Below are 27,473 nucleotides of genomic sequence, written 5' to 3'. Positions count from 1 at the left end.
ATACTTATAGTGTATGTATATATTATATCATGGATACTCAGAGTTGATGTGAATGGGATAAAAAGCCACTATATCGATCTGAAGACCCCTTCTGGTTATGGGTGGGTAATTTACCAATGGTTTAATGTTAGTATCTGATGTGTGATGATGCGATATGTTTGGAAAAAAGAAATAAAAAATGCAAGTCATAAAAAAAAGTAATGCATTACAGTAACAGATTACTTTTTGCTGTAACACAGTAGTGTAAGGCATTACTAATCAATTTTCAGTGATATTGTACTTGTTACTTGTTCAATAGCGCTTGTGTTCGCATGAAAAACAAAACAAAACAAAACAAAACAGCATGACCGTGAGACCTTAAGGAATCAAAAGTGCATCTGTCAAGTTCTATTTCCTGTTGGTGTTCAGCCAATGAGTGAAGACGACAGAAGACAGTCCATTGTCTACATGGACATATGCTGATTACTCACCCTAACCCTGCTTTACAGAAGATAGTTAGTGTGATCCCTGTGATCAGCAATGACAAGGTAAGCTAACGTTTCTATGACTAGTTACAATTCTGTATCGATTTATCTACCGGCATCCATGAAGATATAAAATGTTGAAAAAAATGCAAGCGTTCCTGCTGGGATTCAAACATCAGAGACGGTAGTGTAACTTACCGAGCTATGCATCAACATGTACTTCAGGGTGAACACGTACCATTTATGATGAGTCTGTATGTAACTCAAAAGTACAGGAGACATGTAACAGATTACATTTCTGAGACAGTAATATACAGTATGTAAGGTAAAGAATTACTTTTAAATAACAGTAACAAGTAATCTGTGATACATTAGAGTATGGAAGTAACTTGCACAACACTGCTTTTCAGAGGTGGAGTCATTCATGCCATTTCTACATGCCTGCATACAGGTAAGACCCCCACCCTTCACTGGCCCAGGTCAGTCCACGCTACCATTCAACAGAAGTATTAAGAGTCTGCACATAAACCACTGTCCACAAACTCCACTACATGTCCTTGCTTTCTTCTCGCCTACGCCGAACCTTGTGTATGAGAACATATTTCATTTAGAGTACGGGAGAAGTGATTAATCCTGGGTACAATAAATGGATATGTACCAAGGTATGGATGGATGCTTATAGCATTTGTGTGATCATGAAAGTGTTTATGGGAATCTATTGAGCAAGAACTGCAGCCTGTTGAGTCATCCATTGGAGTCCTATGTTCATTTTCTTCTACAGAAAGCCTGAAGGACGTTAAACTGAACTGCTATTGCAATAGAACTCTATTTAGTAGATTTTATATATTGTAGGCCTGGTGTGTAAATCATACAAAGTGGCTGAAATGTAACCGAAACATATCGTATCGTATTGTATCATCAGGATGTTTAGTCCAAATTTGTGTGTACTGTTTATGTGTATGATCATATTTTTTCATTTATTTTAGGTCTAGTGAAAACAGCCTTTACATTCTTATATACCATATATATACTATTTTAGCAAACATGCCACAAATGTACCATACTTGCATATAATACTGAAATAATTGACTTAACAGTAAGATTCTAAACTGTGTATCATTGGCCTCATGACATAATTGTCGAAGTCATACACTATGTGGACAAAAGTATTGGGACAAGTTGAATTCAGGTGTTTCTTTTCTAACAGGAGTCTGGGATACAAAACAATAATTACAAATGTCCTAATATAGTTTACAATGTGATAAATATCATTGCATTGGTTATTTATTACTACTCTTATTATTATTTTTAACCCTTTCATGCATGAATTATGAGAACCTTAGTTGAGTTTTTTGTTTTTTGTTTTTTTTCCTGAGTGTTTTTATTCCTCTTTAGGCATGAAAAAAACAATGCGATTGAAATTTTTTTATGAACCTATTTTTCATGGACTTACAAAAATGTCCACTCAGATGGACACCAATTTTTGAAGCAAAAAAAAAAAAAACATATTTAAAACCCATCATCAGAAAGTGATAAACTGTGTGAAAACTATGAAAAAAAAGCTAATCTGATGTTTTCTCACATTTTAACATACTCTAATACTAGTTGTTACTAACTTCATGCAGACAATATGCAAAAAAAATCCTTTTTGATTAAGAAAACTGTTGATTACAGTCTAATAACAATTACCAATTGATTTAACACGTCACTGCAGATCAGGTTTATCAACCTGATCTGCAAAGTTACAGTAATGGTATGAATTACAAGTATTATGGGATGATGCATAAGTGCCCACTGTGTTGGCTGATATGGAACTAAAACAGCAAAACCCATGAATATATAAGAGTAGAGCTGGAGAATAACTGTCCACTGTAGTGACCAGTATGCATGAAAAGGGCAATTATCTTTGCTTCCAAAATGCCTCAAAAATGGATTTTACTGAACTTCTCTCAACCTCGAGTTAGTTTTTTTTTTTTTTTTTTTAATCCATGACTATGATTTTAAATGTTATACCTCTAAATTTCAAAAACATTTTTCATGCTCTGACTGTAAATAATAATTTTCTACCTCAACGAACCATCAACTTTGTTCACGTCTCATTTAGCGAGAAAAACTCCAATTAAACTTAAAAAAAAAATTATTGATGTTTATAAACTATGTAGACAAAAATATTAGGACACATCATGGCTACAGCTCATAAGATCTCCTGTTCATGCTGATTTGAGATATAAACATCAATATTAATAATCAATATGATATTTATCACAATATAAAACTATATTATGACATTTGTAATTAGTGTTTTGTATTCTAGACCCGTTAGAAAAGAAATACCTAAATTCAATGTGCCAATACTTTTGTCCATATAGTGTGTGACTTATATGAATAATACTATGAAGCTAACGATATGTAAGTCCAGAAAAGAGAAGAATAACAGTAAGATATAATAGTTTCAGAGAGCTCCAGTCTGATGATTTTAGAACAAATGTTTCTACACTTGTTGTTGTACTTGTTGTTAAGAGTCAAAGCCAACCTTCTCACACATAGGTACAATAATGGTACAAAAATGATACTGTGATCTGAGATTACAGCAGGACGCCCAGCGCATAACAGGATCCAAATAGAATATGGCTGTAGAAAGAAAAAAAAAGTGTGACACCGTGGAAAAAGCCAGACAAAATCGACAACAGACAGCTAATAGCCATTTTAGAAGCAGAATGACTACTGGGCCTGGGTCGACAAGGGTTTATTTTCACATAATCATTATAAGGTTCAGTGATCGCAATGACATCTATCACTGCGAGGGATTTGACCTTGTGTATTCTCGACAATGGTGCATTGAATTAATTTGGGGAATCTGACTGTTTCACACAGGTTGGGGGAATATATTAGCATCATAATACTTTAATAAAACTTCAGCAAAACGTGTAGTTTTCATCAATATTCTATGTGTGTTGCACGGGTACTGAAGCATATAAACAGAACTATTTTGTGCATGTTGATCACTAAATGACTTGTTTTCTATCAAACACTTGGCCTTAATTTCCTTTTTCAATTTGGAAAGAAAAAAAGGCAGTCAAACAAATAAAGAAATGTTTAAATAATTCACTGTGAATGATTAATATGATTGTGTATGGGTCTGTGGGTAATCCTGAAATTACATTTATAAGCAGCCTAATTCCATGTCCTGTTGCATTTTGTAATAAACAAACTGCTGCCAGGTATGAACATCATTTGTGCCTTTAATCCAACAGAGTGAAAGTGCTGCTGGGTCTTTTTCTTGGTGATTATTCACAGGTGCTCTTTGGAAACTTGTGGTGTGTTTGGCTATTCAGAGTCAAAAAAAGATCCGCATTAGCATGCTAGATTTAAAAAAATATTCCCAAGGCACACTGTAGGATTTGTGTAAAAATAAAATGCCTTTATGGCAATCTTTTAAAATACAGCCAACGCATTGTGACCTCTGGTCTTCATGATGAAGGCATTTTATTTTTACACAAATCCTACAGTGTGCCTTGGGAATATTTTTTTGAAATCTAGCATGCTAATGCAGATTTTTTTTTGTTTTTGTTTTTATCTCTAAATAGCCAAATCATTTGTACCTTTGTTGATTTTCTGTTTCATCAGTGGGAAAAAAAAGTTTGGATTGCATCGCCACCAAAGAAAACTGTAGATTAAACACAACTAAAGATAATGTGAGTAATTTTTCAATACATTGTTCAATTATATCAAACCAAGCTGTGACATAGTTGCATAACTCATGCAGTGCATTCATTACCTATTCCTGTCTGTCCATCCGTCCGTCCGTCCGTCCAACCAACCTGCAAACTCCACATGCTAGACATTCGATGAAATGAAACATCCTCCCTATGGAACTGACATTTATCATCATCTGTTCATCATTATGATTAACTTTTACTTTAGTTCACAATATGTAAATGTATTTAAGGCTCTTCTTGAGTTGGGTCCATCATACCTATCTTCTCTTCTTCAAAGAACCATTATGCCCTACGGGCTTGTGATATTTATTATCTGTACATTCCCCAGGATTCAAACTGAAATGGGGAAGCAAGTCTTCAGTTTTGACCCCCCCCTTCTGCCTGGAATACTCTTCAGCTGAAGCTGAAAACACCAGATCTCATTTCACTACAAGCTTTTTGTTCTGTCTTACACAGCGAGATTCCTTTAGACAGTGCCTGTGTTTTTAATTGTTTTTTATTACCTCCGCCAAGGAGGTTATGTTATTGCCAGCGTTGGTCTGTCTGTCTGTCCATCCATCCATTTTCTTCCGCTTATCTGGGGCCGGGTCACGGGGGTAACAGTCTAAGCAGGGATGCCCAGACTTCCCTCTCCCCAGACACCTCTTCCAGCTCTTCCGGGGGGACCCCGAGGCGTTCCCAGGCCAGCCGAGAGACATAGTCTCTCCAACTTGTCCTGGGTCTTCCCCGAGGTCTCCTCCCGGGGAAGACCCTGTCTGTCCATGTGCAAGATAACTCAAAAAGTTATGGACGGATTTGGATGAAAATTTCAGGAAATGTTGATACTGGGACAAGGAACAAATGATAAAATTTTGGTGGTGATCGGGGGTGGGTGGGGCACTGATCTGCCTTGGCGGAGGTCCGCGCTCTCCAAGTGCTTTTCTAGTTTTATTTTATTGGTTTATTTAATAGGGACCATGCACATTTATGAACATTGCTGTGTAAAAAAATACACCTATGGGTCAAAACATGGTATTCGAAATCTCTCTGATGGGACATTTTAGAGACAATTTGACAGATTAGTGTTGCTAAATCACCCATATTTTTATTTTTAAATTCATTTTTGCTTTACCATAAGGGATTATCCAAAACAAGGAGCTACTTTATATTGAAATAAATATTGGAATGGCAATCAATTAAAGTTCGGTCTCTGACAGGACATTTTTGGCCCCTGGTATTTTAGGCTAAAACTGTAAATATGCCAGAATTAGTAAAAATAACTACTTTTCATCTGCATTCCCTAGGCAGGTGACGGAAACAAAACATAAAACAGCCAACATTAATACATCACTCATTCACTATAAATTAAAAAATACAAATAATGATGACATAGGCATCATCAAAACAAACAAACAAATAAACAAAAAACAAATAGACATAGTATGATCACAAAAACATTAGCACATACATTCACCTCTATACTTACATACAACTAAACTTGTTTGCAGACCTCGATCAAATCTCACACTTTAAAAATTTGCCGGCAACCTAAACTACACCACACTTTAAAAATGTTGTCAAACTTCTGTTATTACCAAATTATCATCTGTTTTTAATTTATCTTTTAACCTGTTTTTCATGATGGTGTATGCTGCAGACCTCTTGGCCCCTTGTAAAACAGATCTCGATCTATACATAAATATATAGATTTAGATTGAAGAAAACTCCACATTAAACTCCTGCTGTGGTTTACATAATCCACACGTGTCACGCCTCTTGTCCATGTCACCGGTTGGATCACTGACAGCACGGCAACAAGGCTATAGGCTATGTCCTCGATGTGCATTTTAGGGAATGGAGACATCCTTCAAGATGGTGCCTCAAGACTGATTTCCTGGTCATAATTTAACGTCGTGGAATCAAGGAGGTGAAAAATAGGGAAATGAGAAGAGCCTCAGGTGGCGTCCAAAGTGAATCTGACTTGCGGTCGCTAAGCAGAGCTGTCAGTCATGTATTTAACACCCCTACTTGTCTTAAACTGACTGTGATGAGATAAAAATCTACGTCCCAGGGTAGATCTTCTACAGCTTGAAAACACAAGCAAGAGGTAGATATAGAAGTGTCATGTCCTCACAGAACACTTAAATTCTATTCCAATAATATGTTATAACATCAGTATGAATTGTGTGTCCAGTAATGTTAAAAAACGATCCAAGATTTAATGTAAGACAAACAAAAATTCCATATTAGATGGAAAACAATGAGGAAAATTAAAGTGTTAGATAATGGCTAGATGATCCAGAGCAATGGTTCATCTGGGATGCAATGTCTTTTGGACTAAATACCTCTTATGTCTGTCAGCTTCTTAATCCACAACTCAAAACAGAGCATGATTTTATTAACTCCTTAAACCCTTAGCCTAAAATGATCTGTCTGGAGTTTTTTTCTTATTTTGACTATAAAAAGGTTAGTCCTTGTAGTGCCGCATCATGTAATAATGGTGCAATATGTAATAATGTAATAATTTTTCACCTCATTATGTAACACGCCGCATTTTGAAATAAAATTCTTGAATGCATTTTGTTATAAAATTTGGCGCATTTTATAGTAACTTATACATATCGTGTCTTCCAAAATTTCAGTGTACCTTTAAGTGTCTTGTCAGTAATACTTAATTAGTGCTGCTTTTGTCTGTAGCTTCTCCATTATAATGAATACAGTTACATTTGATTTAGATTTTAACCAATGAAACATCTTATTAGTTTTTAAAAATGAATTCTAATTAAGCTGGAATGCTTACTGTTGTTTTGCTGATATGATGGTTTTTCCAATCAAAGCATCGATCTTGATGGTTTATTTCATAATGTACAAAATTATTGCATTTTCTTTTAGAAAAAAAAGTACTACACTCGTGTTTTGTAATAACTGTTGCAATATGTAATAAGTAGGGATGCACCAATACCAATTTTTTCCAGACCAAGTACAAGTACTTACATTTGAGTACTTGCTGATACCGGGTACCGATATGAGTACTTAATAATACCATTACAGTTCTTAGTTACTTTTGAAAATGTGCTTTATTGACGTTGTCATTAGTCTGACTGGAACAAAGTGCTGCTACTGGCACTTAATGTGTTGGAATGAGCGTTTCTCAATCAATCCACCAGAGGGCGCCGCTCTAAATTACCAATAGTGGCCGAATAGCATGAAGAAAAGTAAAGTTTTTTGAGAAGAAAAAAGTCAGTAATACTAAACATGGAGACGACAGAGGTAACACTAATGTAGATATTGATGAGGGTAGTTGTCATAAATTTGTCAGTAGTTTTTCTCTAACTCACAGTCGCTCTTTGAACAGATCCTCTACCTCCACAGTTCCCAGTGGTATTCTCCATCTGGGTATGCATTCGCCAGCACCTGGAAAACGGATGGAATGTACGCAGAGGACGGACAGAACGCTCTGTCCGTATCTGTGTCTTTAACGTTACTTGCAGTCAGTGTTACTTTGTCACCGTCATTTATTTAGTTAAATCTCCACACTGCTGACATCACTCCTCAGCCATGTCCCTGTTGCACTTAACTGTGAATGTCATGCTGCCATAAGTGGTATCGGTGCGGTTGTATCGGAGTAGTTTTATGAGCATGAGTACACACACTGAGTATTGGACCCGATACCCGATACTGGTATCAGTATCGGTGCATCCCTAGTAATAAATTATTATAAAATGTGTCCAAGCATTTTATTATAAAATGCAGAATGTTATTATAAAATGTGGTGTTATTACATAATGAGGTGAAAAATTATTACATTATTACACAATTCACCGTTATTACATAATGTGGCTCTATACTCCTTTTGCCCATTTTTCTAGAGCACTTAGATCTTTCAAAATCTAGCAGTCATTTACAATTTACTGAATTTACTGAATTCTGCTAAAACAGCTTCTTCTCCAGCTTCTAGTACAGGCATGAGTGAAATGACCATGACGACCCAATAAAACCTATGAAGTGCAACATCTCACGTTTCAGAAACCACTGGAATTTTTCCAATCGTACAAACAGTGAAAGAGTTACAGCCATCCAAACTGCATATGTACAGGGTGTGTCAGCAATGACACGTCAGGTTTTAAAGAGTTAAATACTAAATCTAACATGTAATCTTTAAACCATGTCAATGACAATGGGTGCATAACACAAAGCGGATGTAAAAAAGCATCGATTTGCATTTTCAGATGATCTATAAACCCACTTATTGGCTCTGTCCTTGAAACTGGACCATTCAGCTTTTCATATACTGAAAAGTAGCTGAGATTCATCTACTTGTCTTCATCATTCATGTCAGTATGTACTATTTCGTAATATCTGGCTCCAATCACATGCAAAAAAAAAAGTTCTATCTTTTGTTGTTGCTTTTACAACAGACAGTATGTGTAACCTAGTGTAGCCTCCTTCATTTATAATGGTTCAGACCATAATGGCTACTTAAGGCAGACTTGCAGAGCCCCATTTAAAACATCTACACAATGATTACTCTCAAATGGAAACTGAAGATGAATAAACACTATGGCAGTATAAGCTGTAAAGCACAATTTAATTGAAAGGATTCCACAGATAACACGGCAATATTTATGTTAAGAAGAGAAAAGACGCTGGAATGGGAAGGACACGCAACCTTCATACAACATAATAGAAGTAAAATGAAAATGAAGTGTACATACAATACAAGTGTACATACACTACAATGTTCTTTACTTTCTCAGCAATCGGAAAGATTGCTTAAAGCCTGCGCTGCCTAGTTGATGGTTTTTCCAGGGGTTACGAAACTAATTAGTGGTGAAAAAGCGGTGGGTAACTATCGTTCAGATTTATTTTTCCTTCTGCCGTTTAGCGTTTTACATAAAGAGCATGTTCTACAGCGCTCATCCAATGGTAACCAAAGCAATGCTCCTTTGTAGAGGCTTTAAACAGGGAATAATATGAGTCCTTAAGTGATGGTAACTCTTCAGGATATTGACGTCAACATGTGCGAACATTCATGTCTTACTCCCCACCCGTGTTCAGTTACTGTGGTTTTGCTTTAATTGAAAGAACTCCTCTAATGTTGAGACCACTTAGTGCTTTTAATTATCTTCCACTGAAAGTAACATTTTCACACCACATGTAATAGTAGCAATATATATATATATATATATATATATATATATATATATTTTTTTTTTTTTTTTTTATTTCTCCTGTCATTATTTAAAGGATTAAAGTTTGCCAGTGGGGCATGTTTTGTGGCGAGATGCTGGCGTTCAAGCCTTTCTAATGACCCTAATTAAATAAGAACTACGAAGGATTTACAGAACTATGACACTCTACCACCGAAGGACAAAAACAGACTACACTGTATCCTTTTAGCTGTGTTTTTCAAAGTGGATTATTATTACAAGGCCTATTTTTTTCAGGATATTACTTGTGCTTTGTTTTATTGTTCATCTGCATTTTCTCATTTCTACATTGAACATAAAAGCCATTACTTTATTTTCTCCTTCTTATTATTATTTCTTATAATTTACAATAGAACACTGCAAAAATCAAAATCTTACCAAGTGTATTTTTCTCACTTCTAGTCAAAATATCTCTTCACACTTAAAATAAAACATAATCACCTAAAGAGTAACGTTTCAGTGAGATATAAGAACTTATTTTTAGACACTAGATCTTGAAAATCTTATTTCAAGAAATCTCACCAAGATAATTTTCACTTGTTCCATTGACAGATTTTTTGCTTAATTCAAGATTTTTTTTGCTTAATTCAAGCTATACTGTATACTTATACTCTAAAATTGCTTATAAAAAAAAAACAAAACATGTTTCTTTACCTAAAATCTATGTCCTATGTTTTATCATAATCATAATTGACTAATTAAAGGCAAAATCACAAAATTATCAATGATCATGACATTTCAAGTAAAAAGTATCAGTATCAGTATCGGTACCTGCAATACTTATACATGATGTTTTGAAATAGCTAGCAGTGAAAATTCACTACAGGTACCCTTTAAAATAGATCGACTCTGCAGTGTTTCTTGACAATACAATGATGTGAAGGCTTCGTAGGGTTCATAGGTAAACTGAAATCTACACCTAAATGCAAAGCATCGGCCTCAGGGGATGAAAAATCTGCAGTAAGTCTGTAATATCTTGAATGTCCACTAGGGGGCTAGCTCCAAAAGCGACTCTAATGTTATTATGACCAATGAACATGTTAATAACTTGAAACAAAAACAGTTTTGGTCTCTATAGTTAATTTCAGTCCATATTAGTAGTCAATCTTGGTATAAATCACTGGTTTAGATTATCTATGTTTTCCACGCTGTTAGTACTTTGCTCCCAAAAGGTCGGCTACGTTTGCACATTCAGATTTCTTGTTTACTGAATAAAACATTTTTCCTGAAGTTGTGTTTAGGGGCTCCATGTTTTCAGTATATTTCAGTTTTATCCCTCACTCTTCCCGATCTCCATGCGCTTGTTTCAATGAAATAATATATAAATATATATTATTTATATATTATAAATATAACATGCGCATAAATATTTGCCTAATGAAAGAATTTTGCCAATTTCGCCAAAACTCTCATTTTTCGATGAAAAGTTTTAGCGCTGGCAAGAGGTGGTTTTTCAGGCGTAGCAAAATTGGCATAACACGCAAAACTGCAATGGAAAGACTTTTTCCCGCAACTAGAGTCACATGAATGAAAAAAAAAAAAAACAGATGTTGACGGATGTCACAACAAGCGAACAAGAAGAGTTTTAAAGGAACCATGGTGCGGTATGTGTGAAAATACCAGAAAACCAAATGATTTTTTACATTATTTACTGGATAGAGGGGTAATATATAGTAATAATAATGAATATACCTGTAAATCAACACGATAATTATGTTCGTCACCATGTTTATAGAAGGACTTCTCATGTCATCTCGCAATAATAAATAAACAAATCATCGCATTTGTGATTTAATGGAAAAACCGACATTATGCACTTCTGTTTTTTTGACATTTAGTAAATATCGGTAAAGTTTTGCGCAGATGTCCAATGGAAAAGCGACTAATGTAGCATTGGTTTTTTAACTTATTCAGTCAAAGTTACTCTCTTCTTTTAATTCACACATGCAATTTTTCATCAAATCTCACTTATTTCAATTTTCTTTTTATCGGTGTACTATAAACCTCACCCATCTGAAACATTTTTGAGTGCCATTGTCCCTCCTATTGTTTATTTATATGCACAAACTGAAAATGTGAATAAAAACTGTTTTTTTCCACATTTAGTAAATATCGGTTAAGTTTTGCGCAGATATCCAATGGAAAAGCGACTAATGTAGCATTTGCTTTTTAACTTATTCAGTCAAAGTTACTCTCTCCTTTGAATCCACACATGCAATTTTTCATCAAATCTCACTGATTTCAATTTTCTTTTTATCAGTGCACTAAAAACCTCACCTATCTGAAGCCTTTTTCTGAGTGTCATTGTCCCTACTATTGTTTTTCATATGCACATACTGAAAATGTGAAGAAAAACTGTTTTTTTTTTTTTTCCGACATTTAGTAAATATCGGTAAAGTTTTGCGCAGATGTCCAATGGAAAAGCCACTATTGAGGCTACAGATGTACAGTGCACAACCACACTTTGGTTTGTTGACTTTCCTGCTGAAATGAACTTGTATTCATTTTTCGGCACCTATTTACTTGTTTTTATGGTGTTTATGCTTTGTTTTTTCCTTTACACACTCTATGTAACCAACTGCAAAGCAATTACATAAAGTTAGTTCTAAATCTACTGTTGTACTGTGTGTAGCTGCTGCCTTTTTTCCTTATTCTCCTCCTCTCTTCATCCTTGTCCCTCTCCTCACTGTCTTAATAATGTGTTTACAGGCCAGTACAAGGCTGACTCTGCATCACAATCACTTCATTTGTCAAGTATAAGAAATGGATTGTAAATTTTCTCAGAAGCGTGAAGAGCACATTTAATGGCAAAAAAAAAAAAGCATATTGCAAGGCTACAGACACATATGATACAAAAGGGACCAGACATCCGATAAACAAGGTTACGAGACCTTCTCCACATACCTGCAAGTAGCTCTGATTTGGGTCCTGACCCCAAATCTTATAAAGCTCCACCTTAAATAGAAAGTATGCAGGAAAATACACTCGCAATGAAATAGCTCCTCCAACATATGCTTTGATGCACACGTAGCTGAGATGAGGCTGACAGATGTTTAATGAACGTCCTATCTTTGACCATGAGGGACAGACAGAGCTTGAGTGTTCAGAAATATGAACATGAATTGAAAGAGGGCCATTTTTAACCGTGAAATCAAGTGCTACAACCTTGAGAGCTGCAGCCATCCTCAACTCAGTCGCTGTTTTGATTCCAGCTCCCAGAAATACCCAATCCTAGGAAAGGCCTGCCCACTCTCCTTGACGATAAAAAAAAAAAAAAAGGGGTTTATTTTTTATTTGCCGATTGTTTTCTCCCCTTCCGTAAAAAAATAAACATTTGTATTTCCGTCCGCAGAAATGTCAGGGGGATTTATGTGGTCCCTGTTTTGTGTTGGTGGCCTATTTAATGCTACAGTGCACTCCCCTCACGTTGGGAAATGAAAGCATGCTCTTTATGTAGCAGCCTGTATTCACTGCTGGGTAAACTGACAAGGATGCCCAATGCAGATTCCTGGATTGTGCATCTTTGGAAATGTTTTCCCAGGTATTGATATAAATCACATTTCCGGTCTGTCGTAGTCTGGAATTAGACACGCTAAAGAACAACAACAGGGTAGAGATGCAAAATGAAACTCCTCACCTGTACAGTCAATAGTTTTGGGGCTTGTAGTGCCACTTGGTGGACAGTGTGTAAGCTTATATTTAAGAGCACTCAATAGTAGTGTTTTGTTTTTGTTTTTTCTTTTGAGCTGTGCTTCAGAGACACAACCACAAAGTTCTAGCTCAAGGACAATTACACAGAAATAAACATCTAATTTTTTTATAGGAATAAAAGCTGAGACCTAGACTTCTAAGTGGGCTCAGATGGCCTCAGTTTGGCTCTTGTCTCTGAAATCTGAGAATAAATAGAAGGTTTCTGAGCAAATCCTCGTTGTTTCAAGACTCAAGGTACCTTCATTATCCCCAAGGGGCAACTTCATTTATAACCAGTAGTAAATACATGAACAAACAGCAACTAACATCAGTCATCCAGCAACAAATACAGACAGGATTCCAAGTTATAGTGTGTTATTTAAGGCTGATAGTGGAAGAAACAAGGTTATAATAGTTTTGGATTTGTCATTATAATTTAGTTTCATTTAGTTTAGACTTTTTTTTCTCTAATTCACTTAGTTTTAATTAGGTATTAGAGCAGTTTTGCTAGTTTTTATTAGTTTTAGTTTTTTCTAAATGCTTAGTTTTAGATTTTTCATATGTTTTTACCGTCATATTCAAATAAAATCCATACGTGACTCTGCTGCTTTTTCTCAACTTTATTTTCCATGTTTCCAGGTAGAGTGGGGATGAGAAGACGACTCTAAACGACAAGTGACGAAAAGTGAGACTGTGAAGTGCTATATGGTGGTTCAGCTAAAATTGTCTGAGCAAAATAAATCGATTTCATATCAATCCGACGTTGACAAAGATGAAAACGAAGGGAATTTTATCCATAATTTCTATACGCTTTAGTTAGTTTTGTAAGCACACAATACAGTTTTAGTTATGTATCGTTTTTTCTTTTAATTATAGTTTTTATTTATTTCAGTTAACAAAAATGTTTTTTCGTCATTTCATTAGTTTTCATTAACAATACTAACCATAGGAAGAAATGAACCTGTTTATAGACTGTTCACTGTTTCATTTGCCAGGTTCATGTAGATTTCTGAAAATCCTCTCCTGTAGCTCAGATCTGTTCAGCAGAAACATCAGTAGAATGTACATTTATTCAAGTCTCATATATAAATACTGTCCTTTTAACATTTGTTTACTGGTCCGACAGCTTCAGCTAACGTTCTGGTTATTATTATTTTTCATCTCCCTCCTGTTGACTAACACGAACTTTCTAAAAATGTGTTAATTTTCAGTATTTTGTAACAAAGTGAATGATTAGGCGTTACAGGGAGGTTACAGTGTTTCCTGTGGAATTGATCTCTTGGTTTGGTGTGGGAGTGTGTCATCCGGAGGGGGGGGGGGGGGGGGGGGGCAAAGATTACACTGAACATATTAAAGATCATTTAAGTTCAGGTTCCATATTCTAGAATTTCCCCTCTTATCTTATCTTATATTGATCCCAATTTGATCTCAAGTGGGTCGGACCAGTAAAATACCATCATAATAACTATAAATAATGACAACTCCAAATTCTTCTCTTTGTTTTAGTGTAAAAAAAAAAAAAAAGCAAAATTACATGAAACTGTTTACATTTTCAAACTGTCTTTAAAAAAAAAAAAGAATATATGTATTTTAATGTGCATTTGTAGATCCACTGTGATCTGTAAGTTGTAATGCACGTGTAAATGATAACCTGAGGCAGAATATTGTTAAAATTGCACTTATTTTTCTTATTATTTTTTCACAGTTGTTCATGTTATTCACAATTTTTTTTTAAAGTATTGTTTATAGATGTAAACAATTTCATCATTTAATTTTACTTTTTTTCACACTAAAACCAAGAGAAAATTTTGGAATTGACATTATTTATATATTATTATGTTATTATTTTACTGGTCCGGCCCACTTCAGATCATACTAGGAGGATGTGGCCCCCTGAACTAAAATGAGTTTGACACCCCTGATGTACATGATTGCCAAATTAAATAAGGGAAAATACCTGATTTTAACTGAAAAAATGCAAAATGAAGAATATAATATTAAAAAAATGTGATAAAGCACTTAGAAGGGGTTAAGTAGGAGGAAAAAAATGATATTTTTACATGTAAATCCTTGTTCCACCATTATACACATGAGTAGTCTAATCAGGGATAAGTTTTAATCAGTCTTTTAGGATACTGAATTAAACATTTGATATTGTCTTTTCTCAGTTTTCACTCTCATCTCGACTCAGTGAAGAATTTGTTCCTTCACACCTTTGTCTTTCTGCCTGAAGACCATGAAACCAGCGAGTCAGGGGGAATATCCCTTGATGTGAGATGCAGATTTGTTGATGTGATGGATAAAAGGCTACACAGAGCGACTACTGGTTTCAGCTCAGCAAGATCCACTAAAGAAGAAAGCTTTCATTTATTGAATCATTTCTGCAAACAAAGTGAAAGAGCATCCCTTCTTGTATTCTACCAAGTTACTTGAGGCTTTGATGTGTTTGTCAGACTGATGCCATTTAGTAGAGGCTAAGAGTACAAATCAATAATTTCATGACGCTAACCGAGAGTGATAGCATCACACGTATTACAATCTCACCGCTCACAGATGAGTCAGAATACAGCAATTTTGCATTGCTCTAGGCTGTGTCAAGGGTTACAGAGCACTGACATTTTGCAAAACGGCATATTAACACCGCAGACTCTAAACTGTCAGTGATAAAGGTTATTAAGACAGTTTTCTCTTTTGTTAAAAAAAAGAAAGAATGTGCACTAATCAAGAGTGCGATAAGTAATTTATTCCGATGTAGAAAATTAAGCAGACAGCTCTTCTAAAAGACGGCGCATGTGTAACTAGATGAAAATACTTGATGAGTGAAATGTTCGAGCAAATGGTGACATTTAAGAAACAGTAGAGCGCCTATGACAAAGACTAACGTCATTCACATAACCCGTGCATTTACTTTGATCTTAAGTACGTCAATGAAAGAGACAACAAATTTAAAGGTGACTCATAAGTTTCCAACATTATGAAAAAGGCTGCGGGCTATAAGGGGGATGACAACTCTGGCATTTCAAGAAAAAGAAAAAGGGCTTTTCGCATCACAATGATAAGTTCGAGTGAGAAAGTGAATTGTCGTTTTTCAAAATCACACAGCACTCCGGTTAATATGCTGAGCAACCTGAAGAAGACAGAAGGCTCTGAAATTGAATATCGCAATTGAAAAAACTACAGCGTACTAAGCAACAATGAATAATTAACCCTTTTAAAACTGGCTGTCTAGGTGTCTTCATGTTGTCTCTGCAATAAAAGTGTCAGAAAATGTCTTTTTTGCCAATTCTTTCACACCTTTGTTTTCAGGAAGAACTTAAGTTTCAATATCTGGACATTAATTATCATTATTATAAATAATAAATTATTAAAAGTGTGTTTTAGTGAAAAAATTAAAAAAAAAAAAAAAAACATATGTGGTATTTATTATCAGAAACAACTGTAAATGTCTATAACAAAACTTTTTGAGATTGCAGAAATAAACTTTCAACTATTTTACATCTACTCAAGCATGCTTTTTGGACTTGAACATTCAGCATTCATATATTTTTTATTTCCTGGCGTTTTTTTTTAGCCTGTGTGGAACAGTTCCTTTCCACTTGTGTTAGGACCTGAAGGTTGTAAAATATTTTACAGAGGACACAGGCAACAAAAGGGTTCAAATTGCAAAATTCTTTATTTTTAATTAAAGTTAGGTGTTAATTTGTTTTTGATTTAACCCCTTCCCGTGCCCTAAACAAAAAAATAAACCCCTAAAGTTTCAAAAGAAAAAAAAGGACCAATATATACAATAAAGTCCCACACTGCTGCCATAAAGTGTTATATAGTGTCAGAAAAAAGCTCAGGATCTCAGCTTTCTGATGCCATTTGAATTTTGTAGAAAGAACAAACGGTTCAGGTGTTAGAAAAATTTGAATCCTGTAAAGTGCAAAATGTAGCGTCGGAGAGATTGCCATTGGTAAAGGGTTAAAACTGTGCAGATTTTAAAATAAATAAATAAATAAATATACATATATATATGTATATATATATATATATATATATATATATATATATATATATATATATATATATATATATACATATATATATATATATATATATATATATATATATATACACATACATATATATATATATATATATATATATATATATATATATATATATATATATATATATATATATACAGCTCTGAAAAAAATTAAGAGACCACTGCAATTTCCTCTGAAATCAGCATGTGTGCATGTATGACAGCCATTCCATTCCTGTGTGTGTTGGATTCCAACACAATCACACCTTATTCTACTGAATAAACACCTGACTCATGTCTTATTCAAGAAAGAGAAGGATAAAAACCACTACTGTGGCCATCACTATCTTCTTACAATAGGCAAAAACAGTGCTATTAGTACCGCAAAAGTAATTGGAATCAAAAAATAACTATTAAAAACTACTGGACTTCTGCTCTGACAATGTTCCCAAACTCTGAGGACTGGTTCATCTATCAGGACAATGCTCCTGGCCTCAGCTAGGTCAATAAAGGTGTGGATGACGGACCACCAGATGAAGACCCTGTCATGGCCAGCCCAATCTGCAGACCTGAACCCACTTTGAAAACTTCTGGAGGAAGATGGATGGTCACAAGCCATGGAACTTTACTGAGCTTCTTGAATTTCTCTAAAGTCATCCAACAGCAACGGTGGAGAGAAAAGACACGTGAAAGCCATCACTGAAAATCAGGGACATTCCACCAAATATTGATGTGTGAACTTTTCCAAAGTTACAACATTAGTATTGTGCTGTTCAGAAATGAATATGAACTGGTTTTCTTTGCATTATTTATCCTCTGAAAACACTGCATCTGTTTGTTATTTTGATCATATGTCGTGTTCTGCAAATACATGCTCTATATAACAACATTTTTATTTGAAATTTGGGAGAAATGTTGTCGGTAGTTTAGAGAAAAAAACAAAAACGTTCATTTTACTCAAACACATACCTATAAATGGTAAAATCAGAGAAAGTGGTAATTCTGCAGCGGTCTTTTATTTTTCTCCAGAGCTGTATATCCCTTTCAACTTCTTCTACTTCCTCATTAATTCATAGTGTTGATTGGTGGTTTGCTGTGTTGTGGATTCATAACAGCCCCTATTTGATCCAAGAGAAGATAAATAAATGAAAGAGATTAAGAAGAAATCTGCAAAACACCTTATTCTGAGAAAGTGTAAGCACAGACTCCCTTCACGCTCTTGTTGCTATTCTGATCTGCTTCCATTATACTTGATAGGGCAGATCCCAGACACAACGGTGCAGTTCAGGTCTCAGTTCTTCCTCCCACTTAAATGCACTCGATTTTGACAGATGAAAAAGAGCACCGTCGCTTCATTTAGAGGCACCTCTCGGCGACTTGGCTCTGGAAAATGACTCGGGGCACCTTGCCATCATCATAACCACTTTGCCCTTTGTTCATCAAAGAGAAGACGCCACATGACCCTCATATGGAGTTCAGGGAAGATGTCAAGTACATCATTTCTGGAGAGGTTGTTAATGGTGGATAAACAGCTGGCATGGCATGAAGGCTGGGCAGATTTGATGTTTTTCTGGATCTCTGGCTAATACTCAGTCTGTCAGAGAAGTTTCCAAATTTTATAAGCCACTCACTCCCTATTTCATCTCTATCTGTGTCGCTTTTTAAATCAGGAAATACTTAAAAAAAAATTAGAACCCAAACCATTCCTCCTTAGACTCTAATGACCTCAATTGCCATTTATATTTGGGGAAAATAAACTAAAGTATATCTCACTTCGTAAAGGTGTAACTTGAAGTCACTCCACAGACTTTGTTCAAAGTTAAACTCAAACTGAACGGTTACAGAGATTTCTGGGCTTTTAGAAAAAGAATTTCAGCGAAAGCTTCCTATCTCTGAGGGTCCATTACTCTGAGGTGAAAACCTTCCAAAACTGCAACTCAATTTTTCACCCACACAGCATTGGAGAGCGTTTCAGACTCGTGTGTTAAATGATGAGGGGCCGACACAAGCTGGGAAGGAGTGTTTAAAAGAAGTAGAAGAAAAGGGTGCAGTCCGACGCCTGCTAAAGATTATTGTCAGTTTGTCCCAAGAGTTGTAGATACTAGAACTGCACTATATATCATTTGAGCATCATCATTGCAATGTATGTTTGTACAATATTCACATCGCAGGTCCTGCAATGAAGGAGGAAAATTAAGTCAATGTGTTCTCATCTAATTTCAAGGGTATGTGATGCACAGTGCGAGTAGCAATCCACCAGTCACAGTCCTTCGTTATCAGTTTGGAGTGAGTCGCTGGTAACAACATTGAAAAATGAGCAACGAACAAGAAAAAAATCACCATGAACGAAGACTTGGTGCCAAAAAGAAAAGTAACATCAATTACCTGGAAATGTTTTGGCTACAAGAAGGATAATACTGAAACATGTGTTCTGTGTTGACAGTGCCTTAATGCACCTGTTGCCACAACGAGAGGTAACACAACTAATTTGTTTGACCATTTACGTTGGCACTAAACAGCTATTATATACAGGGTGGGGAAGCAAAATTTACAATGAACATTTAGTTGTTTTTTTCTCAGCAGGCACTACGTCAATTGTTTTGAAACCAAACATATATTGATGTCATAATCATACCTAACACTATTATCCATACCTTTTCAGAAACTTTTGCCCATATGAGTAATCAGGAAAGCAAACGTCAAAGAGTGTGTGATTTGCTGAATGCACTCATCACACCAAAGGAGATTTCAAAAATAGTTGGCGTGTCCATAAAGACTGTTTATAATGGAAAGAAGAGAATGATTATGAGCAAAACTATTACGAGAAAGTCTGGAAGATACTATTAAAGAAGAATGGGAGAAGTTGTCACCCGAATATTTGAGGAATACTTGCGCAAGTTTCAGGAAGCGTGTGAAGGCAGTTATTGAGAAAGAAGGAGGACACATAGAATAAAAACATTTTCTATTATGTAAATTTTCTTGTGGCAAATAAATTCTCATGACTTTCAATAAACTAACTGGTCATACACTGTCTTTCAACCCCTGCCTCAAAATATTGTAAATTTTGCTTCCCCACCCTGTACTCCTCAGTATTTTTTCATATCACAGTATATATTGCAGGGTTAAAAAAAATTGCAATGTCAGTTTTTTCCAATATCTTGCAGCTTGTAGATAATGATCAGCAGAGAAAGCAATAGTGTCGTAAAAACCCTTGCTTACCTTAAAGTGTACCTGTGCTGGTCATACTTACGACATTAATTGTGCTTTCTGCGTTAATTATAAGCAAGAGAGGTGCAAATTCAGGTAAAAATCACCATAAATGCACCACATTGGACCTCTTTATTACGTGAATTATACACAGAACCTATGGGGAGCAGCCAGTGCCGGCCAGAAGTGACGAACCATCGTTGATTCCAGATGATTGAGTGCGAGTAAGCAAGCGGCAGTCAGTGAGCAAGATTGAGCCGTAAGCTTTGCACACTGCCATCGTCGTAGAGATGCGACCCAACACCGGCCGATAATGTGTCGTCTTAGACTGGTGTCTGCCGCACGGGGTCAGTGACCAGTCCATCGTAGCCCAGGTAATCGGACAAAACAATGTTACTACATCGCTACAGATGCTGGAACAGAAAATATGTCACTGATCATGACTGACTGATTGAGCCGTGACTTTGTACTCTTGCGTCCTCGACAACGGGCTATGACGTAAGTTACCTGATAGAACCGCTAGTATTATACGTGATCTTTTGAAATAGCTATAAATGAAAATTAACTACAGATACCCTTTAATTCTTTCCAATTTTTGAGACGTTCAAACTTGGTCAGGTCACTGAGGAGATTGTGCCAATTAACGTCACTGTTGTTGCCATGGGATGCTGTGGAGATGAAGCCCAACCGTTCTTGTTTGCACTGTTGTATCTAACAGGACGTCTATCAAAGGGGTGAACGCTTCATGGTGCACTGCTCTGGTTGAGGGAGATATCGTATTATATAGTGGATATCCCAGATGCTGACTGGTGGGTGAATAAATTATACAAAGTGTTCAGGAGCCTGCTGCTCCATCTTCTCTTTCTCTGTCTTCACACACATTATGCACAGCCTGTCTCTCTCACACACTTTGTTACTATTATTACACCGTCTATTACTTATTTAGTCTATATCATTGCCGGGCCGTTAATTAAACATGTAGCTATAGTGTCATGCATTTTTGAAGCATATAGCTGAGGTCGGAAGTTTACATACAGTACATCTCGCCTGAAATGTGCAGATGCTTGTATAGTTGTATAGAGTCAGGTTTGCGGGTCTCAGTTCAGTCCACACATTTGCTGTTAAATTAAGGTCACTGCTCTGTGATGACCACTTCGGAATGTTTACTCTGTTGAGATGAAAGTCATGCTGTTGCGATTTTGGGAGTATGCTTGGAATCATAGTCCTGGTCAAAGTGTCCAGGCTTTGACTCATGTCTTCAGATGAAGTTTCACAGAAATTCCCCCATAATTGTCCTTTGTCATGACACTAGTCGCTTTTCCATTGGACATCTGCGGAAAACTTTACTGATATTTACTAAAAATCTGTTGAGTCAAAATCTGTATCAGCCAAAACAGCATCAGCCAAAACCTGCCATCTATAGGAGGAGAGAGGCAGTGACCTTCCTCTGTGGTCTGGCTCCAGCAGATGAGCTGAATGGAAAACACCTGCTGCAGATTGGGAGGAAGAGGTCACACAGTTTCAGTCTGGCTGCAGACATCGAAGGAGAAACAACAGACTGTTCAGCTGAACAAACCTTGAAAGGCTACTGGCACGAGTGTTTAAATCATGTTAATGAAGATTGTGTGTTTGACAGCTTTGCACCTTAAAAAGTTAAATTAATATTAACATACTTTGAATAATACAGGGTGTCCCATAAGTCTCCATACATAGGAGACATAATACATTCCATACATATATGGTTCTAACATGTATTTCTTTATATTTCTTCTTTATAGTTCTTCAGCAGACACGCATTGAAATGTGTTCCAGACAAAATGGCAGTCATATAGAGCATATTATATAAATAAAAATGGTTTATGTCAAGAAACGTTTATTTTTCCTATGTATGGAGACTTATGGGACACCCTGTAAAATACTTTAAAAACTTTAAGTTAAAATGTTTGAGTAAAAAGTACTTGAAAATGTTAAGTTAAAATGAGACCATGTGAATAATATGTTACTTCAAAAAAGTTACGTTAAAGTTAAAATATTTGTTAAATGAAGGACTTTGACATGTCTAAAAACAATTTAAAAGCATGTGACATTGTTTTGTGTAAAAATAATTTGAGGATTTGTGATGTTTGTATATTTCTGTTTTGTTTAAAGGTTTTCAACGTATTATTCCACTTAATAAAAACTAAAAGGAAGAGGAGTTGAACCGTTTCATCTTTCATGGTTTGCCAGGCCTTTTTCAAGTTGAACACTATAAAAACTGCATAACTTGACTATGTCGAAAAAACAGAAATGTGTAATGTTGGTTTTTCCATTAAATCACAAATGCGATGATTTGTTTATTTATTGCGAGATGACACAAGAAGTCATTCCATAAGCATGGCGATGAATGTAAATATGGTGTTGATTTACAGATATAGTCATTATTATTATATATTACCCCTCAATCTCGTACTAAATTAAAAAATGATTGGGTTTCCTGTTGTGTCCACACATACCGACACGTTTCTTCTTCTTCGCTTGTAATGTACGTCAACATCCTGACTCTAGTTATGAAAATAGTTCTTTCCATTGCAGTTTTGCATGTTATACCATTTGCACTACACCTGAAAAACCACCTCTTGCCGGGACAAAAACTTTTAATTGAAAAATGAGACTTTTGGCAAAATGGTTGTTTTTCCACCAGGGAAATTTTTATGCACAAGTTATATTTGCGCATTTTGAGGGTCAATGGAAAAGCGACTACTGTCAGTTTTACAATATACACCAGTGCAGCAGGAGAGCTTCATAACATGATGCTCTACCTCTTTGCTTCACGGATAGAAGATAAAATAGTGTTCTTTGGATTACAGTACAGAATGTCGATGGATATGTTGAAGTTGTTTTTTCTGTAGTTTTCTTCTTCCTTAGGGGTCTGCCATTTAGGCTGTGAAAATATAGCAGTCTCTTGTGTGTCACTGTAATAATAGATGTCATCCAATTATCAGTGTGTCTGATTACTGAAAACTGCAATTTTTCAATTATCAGTACAGTCTTTTTCTAGCTGACATGTGATGAAATTCATTTGCAATTTAAAAACATGCCACTGTGGCTCTGAGGTTTGAGTCCGTTATCTCAGTCTGTCTGAACTCGACACTGGTCCCAATGTAACGCCCACAATGGTTATCGACATTGAAATAAGAGGGATGGATGGATGGACGGACGGACGGATGGATGTTAAGTTTCAAACTGACTGCCAAATCAAAGTTAGATAAGAATATGATTTTCATTTTTTCTACAAACTTACATTAGTCTGAATGTTTATTATTGTCTTTGTTGACACTAATAACAGACATCTGTCATTGGTTTAACTATATATATATATATATATATATATATATATATATATATATATATATATATATATATATATATATATACTGATTTTTGTACAGATTTTACAAAAATTTAATTAAAAGTGTGTTTTTTTGGGACAGTCTTAGCTGCTTTTTTCAATTTTCCCCTAATGACAAGCATGGACACAAGGACAAAAACTAAAATACAGTCAAAAGAACACCTTCAAAAAATCACTACTAATGAAAATGAGGCAAGTTTCAGAAGTCATGACCATGAATTCACAACTTGGTAAAACTGATTTTTCTATTTATGCACAATGGGCATGGAACGGTCATCATTTCACTTCAAGAATTCTCTTTTTAAGTACCTGCAGAGGGATTTTACAAACTGGCATGACAGAAATGTTGTGCTTTATGGACATTTCTGTAGAAGGTTGTGAGATATTACTGGTGTGGTTTATATGTGCCCTGTTTGCTCTCTTCTTGCGTTTTATTCTTCTCTTACTCTCTTTCTTACATTGTATTTTTATGTGTTGTCTATGTGAAACTGTTACTGCCATTTTAACTGGGAGTTTCTTGATCAAATAAAGAAGGAATTAATAAATTACATGAGTATCTTGTTCTACCTCCCAGTATTTTTATTATTACTATTTTACTGATACAGTTCTCTATTTTACAAATGTGTATTTGTGTCTGTCTGTGCAATAACTGTTTTATGTTTTAACTGTGTTTATGTTTTCTTTCTGTTTTTGTTCATGCCTTTTTTTAACTCCATGATTCAGGGAAACGCACAAGAATTCCAATGTACCCATACTGCGATGTATCTGTTTCAAATGGCAAATAAAGTCTATTCTATTCTATTCTATTCTATTCTATTCTATTCTATTCTATTCTATTCTATTCTATTCCATTTGGAAGCTTCCATACTGTTTGCAGACAGTGTATGTAAAGCTTTCACCCTCTTAGAATGTAATCACATGAATAAATACCCAAGTTTGAAATTTTCTAAACTAATAAAGGCATAAAATATTGTAAATATACATTGAAAATTATGAATATATTTAGCCAAGGTCTATCACACTTAGACAAAGAAGCAAAAAAACGGCATGAACATCACTAATATATGCTTTTTTTTTTTTTTTTTAATTTCAGAGTTGCAGTCGTAGCAAAACCCTTGTCCTTTAAAATCCTCTACTGTCATTTCAGTGTATTCTAACAGTAAATCAGTTTGGCTATAGGCCCCAGTCCAGCCCCATGTCTAAACAATGTGACCTTCATTATAAGAACTGGATGTGTTTGACTGTCTGACCAGAGAGCCACTTCTGTATCTGTGAAAGCCATTCAAAAAGCCACTGTACTTGCACTGTATTTTTCTAAAGCACACTGTCATTAAGTGAATCCACACACACTCAGTGAAGGACAAACAAACATGGAGTCGTACTAATAGCAGAGTTAGAGCTCCCTCTAGGGGTGAAAGCGAATGGATCGTGGATTCTGTGCCAGTATGGGTACAGGCTGCCGTCTCTGATGAAAATAAAATCCTGGCTGTAGCAGCGTTCTCGCAGTCAAAGAGCCAATCACATGTGACACATCAGAGCAGTTTGACAGCTTATGAACTCAAACACTACATCTCATGTTGACATTAAAAAATCCGATCACTGTTATGTGAAGAGATTTCTTAAGAGCCCCCTCTGAATGCAAATTAGGAAGGTCTAATTATCAACACCAGCAAATATTAACTATGGCACAGACTGTACAGTATAATGCAATATAATCAATCATACTATACACAACTCACTTGCACAGTAGCTTATACACATACAGTATAAAAATGCAGAATGAATTATCATATTTAATTGAAAGCTGCTGTACCATGTGATGTGGTTCTTAGAATAAAACTGTGCATATATACGGATCTGAGTGGGCGCAAGGATAACAAATTTCCAGGCTTTGCAAGAGCAAAGAAGGGGAGCTTATTGGTATTTTTGAGTGGGTGGGAGGGAAGCTTAAAGGTGGGTGGGAAAGTAACCCTATTTTTTTTTTTACAATATAGAAGTAGCAGGACAGACAGCACAGAGTTTTGTATTGGTGACTGGGACACGTGCAGTGGAATGCTTATTTGTACTCGAGTGCTTTTGTGCAGACACTATTTGAAGTTAGTTTTTTTTCCATGTAGGAGCGATGGGATGTGTTTACGTGAGGTACGATCATCCACATTTCTTTTCTGACTCAGTTTGGACATCACTCTCGTCCCATCTGGCTGAGTTCAGACCTGGTGCTGGCCTCTGTCTGACGCTCCATCTGGTACCTTTGACAGAACAGACATAACGTTAGCAAGTGGAAGGGTATTTGTTAGAGTGTGTATCTCCACCAGGGCTGCACAGGCCTTATGGTGCAAAATTAGAACAAACACAGGCTCCAGTTTTGATGTCCCTGCTCCAAATAGACATATTCCTTCCTAAGGCAGATAACATGCAGGTGTAACTTGTATTACTGGTTCATTTGAGTGACAAGGGCAAAGACACTGAACAAAGCTAAAGTTAAATACAAGTTTGTTTTTCTAGGTTAACACTCCTGATGAACAAATAAACAGAACACTTGCAACTACACTGGTGGAAGTATTGATAAGTATAAAAGAATAAGCAATAGTCCAGCAGCCAGTAATACAGTGGTTTAGCTATCAACTGGTACGTCTCAATATACTGATGAAAGAAAAATGTAAATTATACTAACCCTGTAAAGCCTGAACCATTAAATCATTGACACAAAATTCCAGTTCTTTGAAACTGGAGCCCTTATTGGTCCTTCTGAACAACCCAAACATTTTTTTTTTCAAATATCATAATAAATAATATCAATTTCCATGTATGAGTTTCAATTTTGTATCATATTTGATACATCGGGTCTCAATGCTCAAATATTATCATTTTGAACAAACAAAAACATAATATAACACAAACATGTCTAACAAATTGGTAATTCCTTTTCAAAATTTGCAAAGTTCTGCCTCCTTCATCATTAATGACAGTCTTGTAGCGTCACTGGAAAGGCCTCTGGTGAGCGAATTCCTCCCCCCTGGTGGATTATCCGTGTATTGCATGTATCTAATTGTATCCATCAGGTTTTTCAAGAAAAAAAAAAAAATCACACTGATCATGTATCAAATATGATACACTTGGCGTTATAGGGTTAAAGCAGACAATGACAGTTACAATTAACATTAGTGTTTGATGATCAGAAGATATTGTCTGTTTACATTAATTCAATATAACAGTAGTCAGTATGATAATACTTTTAAGACAAGATAAGATAAGATAAGATAAGATAAGATAAGATAAGATAAGATAAGATAAGATAAGATATTTCCTTGTTTTTGGTTGTTGCTTGTTTTGGATATTCAAACAAAAAAATTCAATAAAAATAAAATAATATCTAGTATAAAGTTCACTTTGAATTTAAAGGCGGTCTAAGAGAACATGAGAGTCGTGCTTCTACTCTTGCTTAAAAAAATCTACTCTGTTACATTTTTTTTTTTCTAATCACAGGCATTTTCAGACTGGTAGGAGGGTTGAATACATGATTGACAGCTGTAATTAATAGCTGATCAGATGTGGTGACTGTGGGCTAACATCATCAGGTTCTATCTTTACATTTAGTGTTCTTATTTGGACTGGGATTAGAGATCTGCAGAGGGAAGGTGTGTGTATTAAAATTCTCCACCGATTTCAGCTCCTGCAGGTTTACATGGCATGAATTTGCATAGGTTAACTCCACACTACAAAATGTTAAACACCTGAAAGTCACACTAACCTCATTCATTCTAGATGAATTTTCTCTGATTCTGT

General features: G+C 35.6%; 1 protein-coding gene across 1 annotated transcript in view; it reads right to left on the bottom strand.

The window, feature by feature from the left end:
- Positions 1–24,773: 24,773 nt before the first annotated feature.
- cfap221 (cilia and flagella associated protein 221) overlaps positions 24,774–27,473 on the bottom strand; it is a 36,936-nt gene continuing 34,236 nt past the window's right edge. The window contains exon 24 of the mRNA XM_030156432.1: positions 24,774–25,936. The gene's annotated coding sequence lies outside the window, so the exon portion shown is untranslated. The remainder of the gene's footprint in view (positions 25,937–27,473) is intronic.

Source organism: Sphaeramia orbicularis, chromosome 2 (assembly GCF_902148855.1).
Source record: "Sphaeramia orbicularis chromosome 2, fSphaOr1.1, whole genome shotgun sequence".
Classification (NCBI taxonomy): Eukaryota; Metazoa; Chordata; class Actinopteri; order Kurtiformes; family Apogonidae; genus Sphaeramia; species Sphaeramia orbicularis.
Note: the sequence above shows the minus strand (reverse complement) of the source record. Positions and strands in the feature narration are given on the sequence as shown.